Here is an 8,066-nt window from a genome sequence, read left to right as displayed (position 1 = left end):
ATTAATTTATAATCTTTAGTAAACAAGTTATTTACTTTATCATGTTATAAAAACAAGCGTATTTACTACAATTTCTTTTTGTATTATTGTGTTGGTATACTTTTGGATAGCTTTCATTCTTATTATTAGCTAGTTAATCCTAATGTGAGTTCAAGCTCATCCCCTGTGCATGTTCAACCTCGTCACGATGCACAAAAGTAAACTAAGGGGTTGTTTAGTTGGGAGACTCGTACCCCGATTCGAATCATGGTTCATAATTCGCTACAGTGTTTTCTTTCACAAAAAATACACGTAAATCGAAAATGACTATAATCTTATAATTCTAATCCATGAACCAAACGTCTCATAAGTATTGAATACTCCGATCACGCTACAGCTCAATCTCGAGGTTGTTAGAACTCAATTTTGACACAATGTTCATCTCACTTGTGTGTATTAATATCTTTAGAAAAAGAATCATTGGTTACTTTCAGTTACCATCAAGAGTGGGAAACCCTTACCGAGCATATAAAATAATTATGGAATTTTCACTGATATTCAAAAAATATTCATTAATATATGCACAAAAATAATGAATAAACTATTTTATTAAATAAATAATAAATATCCTATTACATCTCGTGCTTCTAGAACATCATTCTCAACACTCACTTCATCATGTCTCCAAAATACAGGGAATAGGATTCAGAATCTCAGAATCCGTACCGAGTAAATCAAAATACACAAATCCATAAATAGGAGTCTGTTAATAACTCGGGATTAAGATTATTCTACATATGACCATCGGTAGACTTAATTAGAGTTTCTATACTTAACGAAAATTATTAGAAATTCATATTGTGTATGTGTCCATGTTTCACATAATCTCATTATACGTAATACACTCATTTAATATCTCACCATATTAACAATGTAAATAACACTGTTCCATTCTAAATGAGAATGACATGTATTAGTAATGTTTTAATTAAATATTTTGAGCTTTAAATAAATTCATTACGAACATCGTTTTGATTATTATCCTTAAATATTATCCTCTCGCATATAACACTTATATACAATATTTAAGGTTACATAAATAATCATGAAATTTTCATTGATATTTATAAAATATTCATTAATATATGCACAAAAAATCATGAATAAACTCTTTTATTAAATAAATAATAAATATCTGATTACATCTCATACTTCTAGGACACCATTCCTGATACTCACTTCATCATGTCTCCAAAATACAAGGAATATGATTCAGGATCTCAAAATCCATACCAACTAAATGAAAAGACACAAATCTATAAATAAGAGTATGCTAATAACTCAATATTAAGATCATTTTATATATGACTATCGGTAGACTCAATTTAGAATTTCTATACTCAATGAAATTTATCAAAAATTCATATTGAGTCTATGTTCCTGTTCCATATAATCTAATTATGCGTAATACACTCATTCAATATCTCTTCATATTAACAGTGTGGATAACACCATTCCATTTTGAATGGAAATGACATGTATTAGTAATATTTTTTTAATTTAAATTAAATTCATTATGAACATCGTTTTGATTATTATCCTTAGATATTATCCTCTAGCATATAACACTTATATAAAATATTTAAGGTCGCATAAATAATCATGAAATTTTCACTGATATTCATAAAATATTCATCAATATATGCACATAAAATAATGAATAAACTTTTTTATTAAATATATAATAAATATCCTATTACACCTCATAATTTTAGGACACCATTCTCAACATATTTGACGAATTGAAACTTTCCTTTCATATGGCCGTTGATTATAATCTTTGTGTGATGACCCTCCTGGGTAGCCGTTACCGTAACTGAAATTAACTTGTACTTACTGGGATTTCTTAAAATTTGCGGAACATTTTTTTTTTTAAATATAATAACGAATAATTTCATAAATCATATCTTTCAACTGAGTGGCGTTTGAACTCTTGTTTTATGTATTCTTTAAAAGCCTTTCTAAAACTAGCTAATTCCATCGACCATCTAATTTGACTTTAAAATGGATTTCGTGAGAAATCTTCAATTCAAGTACTTCTTAAAGTCCTTTCAAAATCCCTTCAAAATCAATCATTTAAATCGTCATGTTTAAAATTCATTTATTTGTTGTATGCACTGTTGCAACGTTCTAAAACTTAAAAACTCAAGACTGGGGTTCTTAGCTACAACCTCGGTTCTCTTAACATACATATGTACATATACTTTTTAAACATACGTGCTTGAAACCTTTGAATCATATATTCATATACATTATTTTACTTTAACTTACCGCGGAAGATTTAAGTGTGAGCGGTATCCATTCTCATCTCCACCATTCGTCCACTACTCGCCATTGCCCTTCAAGAATTGCTGACAGGCTTCTTACCTACAGCATGAACATATCTAATTGAGCTTTCGCTCAGCAAGTAGGAACTATCTCTTGAAAAATAACTATAACTACACATGAATAAATATGCATGAGCTGATTGTGCTTAATTATGATGTCTTATCCTAGTCTTATTATCTTATCTTATCTTTCTTACTGATGGGCCCGAGTGCTCGTACCACTTGCGTGCAATCATCGGGACATGAGGGTTTGCAAGGTCCTTCATGACATCGTGATTATAACTGAACTGAACGCCTCCCTCTCAGAGGACATTATTATTTTTTTTCCTTTCTTCTCCCTTGGGAGCCTGAGTCACCTCCCTCTCAGAGGCTAGTACGGCACTCAACTTAGATTATTCTTATAAGTTCTTCTTGACTTATTAAGGTGTATGCAATATGACATAGCATAGCATACTATAACATGAAATGTACTCAAACACATATAATTCATGTGCACCGCTTAAGTGTATGCAGCATGACATAGTATCGCATATAACACTTAAAGCATAAACATGTATATATAACATGTGTAACTTTTTCTTTAAAATCTATTCATACTGTAGGCGAGATTCCTACTTACCTGATTTACAGAGCTGAAATTCACTTTTTGCCAAACAGTCTATTCTCTTACATGCTTACTTCTGAAAATGAACACCCATTAAGAGTGTGAGATTAACTGTCGTTTGTTATTCTATTTTAGCAACTTATGAAGGAAATCTAGCCATTTACTTAAGGCGTGTATTCCTTTCCTTTACTAAAGGATGATTTCCTATAAGGATCAATTTATTAAATCCTCAAAATCTTATTTTCCTTAATTGCCATTAACATCTATTTGCCTAGCTTGAAAATCAATTACCCAATCTAGTAATTTATTCTCCATAATCTACCTCATTGGACTTGTTATACATTAAGGCCCAATTCGGCCTTGAACTTATTCACGGCGTTCTAACTCTTAGGCTGTTAAAATTTAAACTCAGACGGGGTCTCTTGAATGAATGCGAGCGTTGGACCCACATCCAATCTTCAGAATCCTAAGGTTCTATCGTATTGGGCTCGTTGGCCCGTCTGGATGATTTGCTCGATAAACCGTTAAATTCTTTAAAAGAAAGTATTTTTCTTGAAGACTTTCTTTACGAATACTTTTGTTAAAACGAGGTTTAATACCATAGTATTTTGCTGAAATCACACCTTGGGTTCTTTGATAATTTTTGTTAAAAACCAACACTATGTCAGTTTCGTTTCGTTAAACTGTACAGTTTCTGAAATCTGCATTTTACTGCATCCTAGAGTTAGATTTCAAAATTTTATTCTTCGCGACAATTCTCCGTCTCATTGAGATCTAAAATTGTCATTTTTGGTAAAAGTTGAAATTCAGCCTCTAAAGGCCTCATTTGGCTGAAAACAGTGGCTGCTATTTTTTTTACTATAAGAATGCTGTAGCAATATTTTTAAAATGTTGTAGGAATGCTATAGGAATTTTTGAAACTGTGTTGGACAGCCTGTCCGTTTTTGCAAAAATTGCTTCAAACTTGCTTTTAGAGTTAAATTTGGGTTTTGTCATAGTCACAGAAAATGTTCAAAACATCAAGAACTATAAGTTCAACTTTGAAATACTAAGAAATCTCGCTCTATGGTCCTCATTTTCACATTCAAAGTATCCAAAAAAATTTACCTCTAACCCCAGAATAAGCAAACTTTAACCAACAATAAACATACCACATAATGCTAATCAAACTAACCTCAAAACTCATAAAACCAACTTAAAACTCACACAACCAACTTAAAACTCACACACCCTTATTACAACTTATTTATTTGAGAATCACAAATTACATAAATGGATTCTAAAACTTAAACTTTGTTAGAAAGAAAAATAGAGAGAAAGGTTTTAGAGTTCATACCCTTAAGGAAAGAAAATCTTTAGTTAAACTCCTCTTAGAACACTTTGATCCTCCTTCTCCTTCTTGATCTTAAGCTAGTATTTGTATTTAAGGGAGTGGAAGAAAAATTAAAGAGAGAGCATAAGAGGGAGAGTTAGGGTCGTTTTTGGGGTGGAGAGAAAATGAGAAAAGAGAATATGAGACCTATCCTATGATGGTTCATTTTATAGACAAGTTTGTGGTCATTTATTTAACCCCAACTCCACTCCATTAGTTAACCAAATTTTTGGTTCAAATCCCCCATTATTGGCCGGTTCTAGGTGGAGAAGAGATGGAGCAATCATGCCATTATTTCCCATTCACTCACTACCATCACATCCCCTTTAACATGAAACCTCCTAGCATACTCAACTAGCCAAGGTTTGGCTCCAATTTCATTGTGCATGGCCGGTTTTAAATGGAGAAAAGGAGGAGCAAGTATGCCATAATTTCCCCTTCAACCATACCATCAAATCATATGTGTCATGATTTTCCTTCACTAACTCCCATCAAATCACATGTGTCATGATTTATCTTCACTTATCCCCATCAAATCACATATGTCATCCTACTAAATCCTAACCTACCCCTTGTACTTTTGTTCACTCTCTTAAGTTTCATTTGAAACTGTTAAAAATTATACTGACTGTAAGGAAATACTTAGCTGACAGGAAATTCTAGTTTCTGATGGTTCCTTTTCTACTGCTTATTTACAGTTCGATATTAATCCCCGACTACTTCAATATCACGTTAAATTCTTATTCGTGTAATATTCCAAATTGTTTCAAGTCTTGAAATTTATTCCAGACTAAACAAATTCTAAATTTAAATTTCTGCATTATATCTCGGGAATGACATTGTTTCTGACGGTGTCAACTCCTGAGCTCACATTGTACCATTCTACTATAGGTATTTATCTTGTGACTTTAACCTAGCTGTCTGGCAATTATGGATTTTCTCTTTTTTAAAATGTCATAGCATTTTTTTATACGCTGCTAATATCATGCTGTGCTTGGAGATTCTTGAAATTAAGATTCTCAAACTACATATGTACTGAAAATTCTTTTGCCTTAAAGTACGGCGATAATTTATCAATCGAATTTACTTGATCGTAAAACATGAACTTAGCATGAAATCTACTACATAATTTAGGAATACAGATGTTAGTTCCATAAATCCTTCAGTTAGAAAATATAACATAGTATTTTCTAGGAAAATCCTTAGCTTAAATGCATAAATTGTATTATTTAAAGTCTGGAATTTTTTCAGTCATTACACACTTTGTGGCTACTATCAATTGAGGAGCATAACATATATTTGGTACCATGTGAGATGTGCAGTCGGTTCCCTCTGTTTTGATTTTTTTTATTTTTCTCTCTCTTCACCATTTATAAAATCTTAAGTTCCAAAATGTTATTTTACAATTCAAGTCACAGTTCAAGTTCTATTGTCATCGTATTTTCTCTCTCAAAAATTCAAATTCAACTTTCTTCTATAGTATTTTTCTCTTACATACACAATTCAATTTAGGTAATTCTTCTTTTTGTAAAATTTGTTATTAAACACTAAATTTTCTCAAATGATTGCTTTTAACACTATCTAAACATAGATTCAAATTTTATTTCCGATTTGAATTGCCATGTATTGAAATGATAGTTCAGATCGCAATACAAATCACATTTTAAAGTTTTTAGTTCAAATTAAGGTCCCGTTTAGTTTAGAGGTTCGAAATTGTGTGTCCACTTGAAATAATTTTTTTTTCTTGTACACTAAAAGTGGAAGAGAAGACCATATAGTCCATAAGAATATGTCATAGACATTAAGGTTTTGTAAGATCCCAATATGTGGGTAGCAGTCACTTACCACTTGGAAGCAATCCTTATCAACACTAGCTTCCCATTGCTCGTCGATCATCTATTGGTGTCCTTTTATAATAGCAAAGTGAGAAAAAATATTTTTTTAGAAAACACAAAAAAATAAAAATGTAAAATAACATTTATAAAAGTAAAAATTTAAAAATTTAAAAAAGGACAAAAAAAAGAGATAAGAGGAGGGCTATCATGCGACAGCTCCACAGAAAAGAGTTTTTGGCTCTTTTATATTTGTTAGATTAGGGTGATACTTGGTATACTGCAAACACATGGTTTTGATTCTACTACAATGTTTATCTCACAGAAAAATTTAAATTTCAAAAGTCATAATCAAGAATATTGATTTGAATCCATATACTAAACGGGTCCTAGATTAGATTAGATGGAAAAAAAGGACTTCATGGATATAATTTTCAATTTTAGTAATATATATACTAGATTAGATGGAAAAAATAAGGACTTCATGGATATAACTTTCAACTTTAGTAATATATAATATATAATATATATATATATATATATATTATATTCCAACTCACAAACAAAGCATTCAATCTTCCAAATCTATCTCTGTCACCGTTGCATCTTCTTTATCATCTGCACAGTTCTCACAACTTAAAACTAATGTTCGAATTGAATTACCGAAAAAATTAAAACAAAATTCCGCTAATTAAAATCACAAAAAATAGAAAGTAAAATAGTGAAAAAGAAAGATTTCACTAATTGATGCAATAGACCATGAGCGTCGAGACTTTCAACGAGTTCTTTTTTCCATGCGAAGCTAGAACAACATCTTGGTTTTCGCTTGTTCATTGTTTTCCATTCTCCGATGATGTTTTTGTTTTTGTTTTTTAATTGTCATTTTTTGAATTTGTCGCAAGTTTGTGAAGCTTGCGGCGATGGCTTTCTAGTTCTACGATGACATAACGACGAAAGGGGAGAATCAGCTGAAGAATGGCCGAAGCGACAATAGAGGGATCGCCATCGTGGTTCTTCATGCCCTAACTAGGAATTTTATTTTATTTTTGGTGAAATTACTTCCTTATTACAAACACAGAAATTTTGACAGAAAATTGTGTTGGTAACTGAATCGAATTCGGATGCGGAAGCGTGGCGGGGAGGTGGATCGTGTATAACAAAAATTTCATAAAACTTTTGAGATACTCTATAGATTATATTAATTTATGCACGAATAAATTAATCACATTAATTTATATGTCAAGAACTCAATTAGGAAAAATACCTGGAGGCCAACTCGGATGATAACTTGAGTTCTTTGACCACGAACAATCCTTGCTCCAATCTTTGTGTTTAGAGAACCAAAGTCTTACACGTCAATTCCTTAATTCCACGTAGACGTGTGTGTGGGCACACGTGAGACAAAACAGGTTTCAAAAACACTTGAATTTCTAAAAACACCAACGCATGCACGATGTGGAATTTTTGGGAGAAAAATTTTTTTCCTTTCTTTTTCCTTTTGAGAAATTCGGCCACACTCACAAGTTAGGGCAGAAAAATGTTTTCAAAAATTGTATCAACAATTTTCTATCATTCTCATATTTAAATAGTAGAAGTCAAACTTCAAAAATGAATCAAATCTCTATCTCCTATTTGAATTTTGAACTAAAAATTTCCCTCTTCCTTATCCATTGTGGCCGGCCACCCCTTAGGGTTTTTACCCTGTGTGTGGCGCCAATTCCAGATAGGGAAGGAAGAGAAATCATCCTTTATCCTGTAGTCCAATTTTAATTCAAATTCAAATTCGAATTTAAGTCAAACTTAAATTAATTTGAATTCTAAATTGAACAACTTATCAAATAAGTTTAAGAGGATAAATTTAAATTATGTTCATGATTCAAATTTAAATTTAA

This window comes from Morus notabilis, unplaced genomic scaffold, assembly GCF_000414095.1.
Source record: "Morus notabilis unplaced genomic scaffold, ASM41409v2 Scaffold16, whole genome shotgun sequence".
Taxonomy (NCBI): Eukaryota; Viridiplantae; Streptophyta; class Magnoliopsida; order Rosales; family Moraceae; genus Morus; species Morus notabilis.
This window is presented reverse-complemented; position numbering follows the sequence as displayed.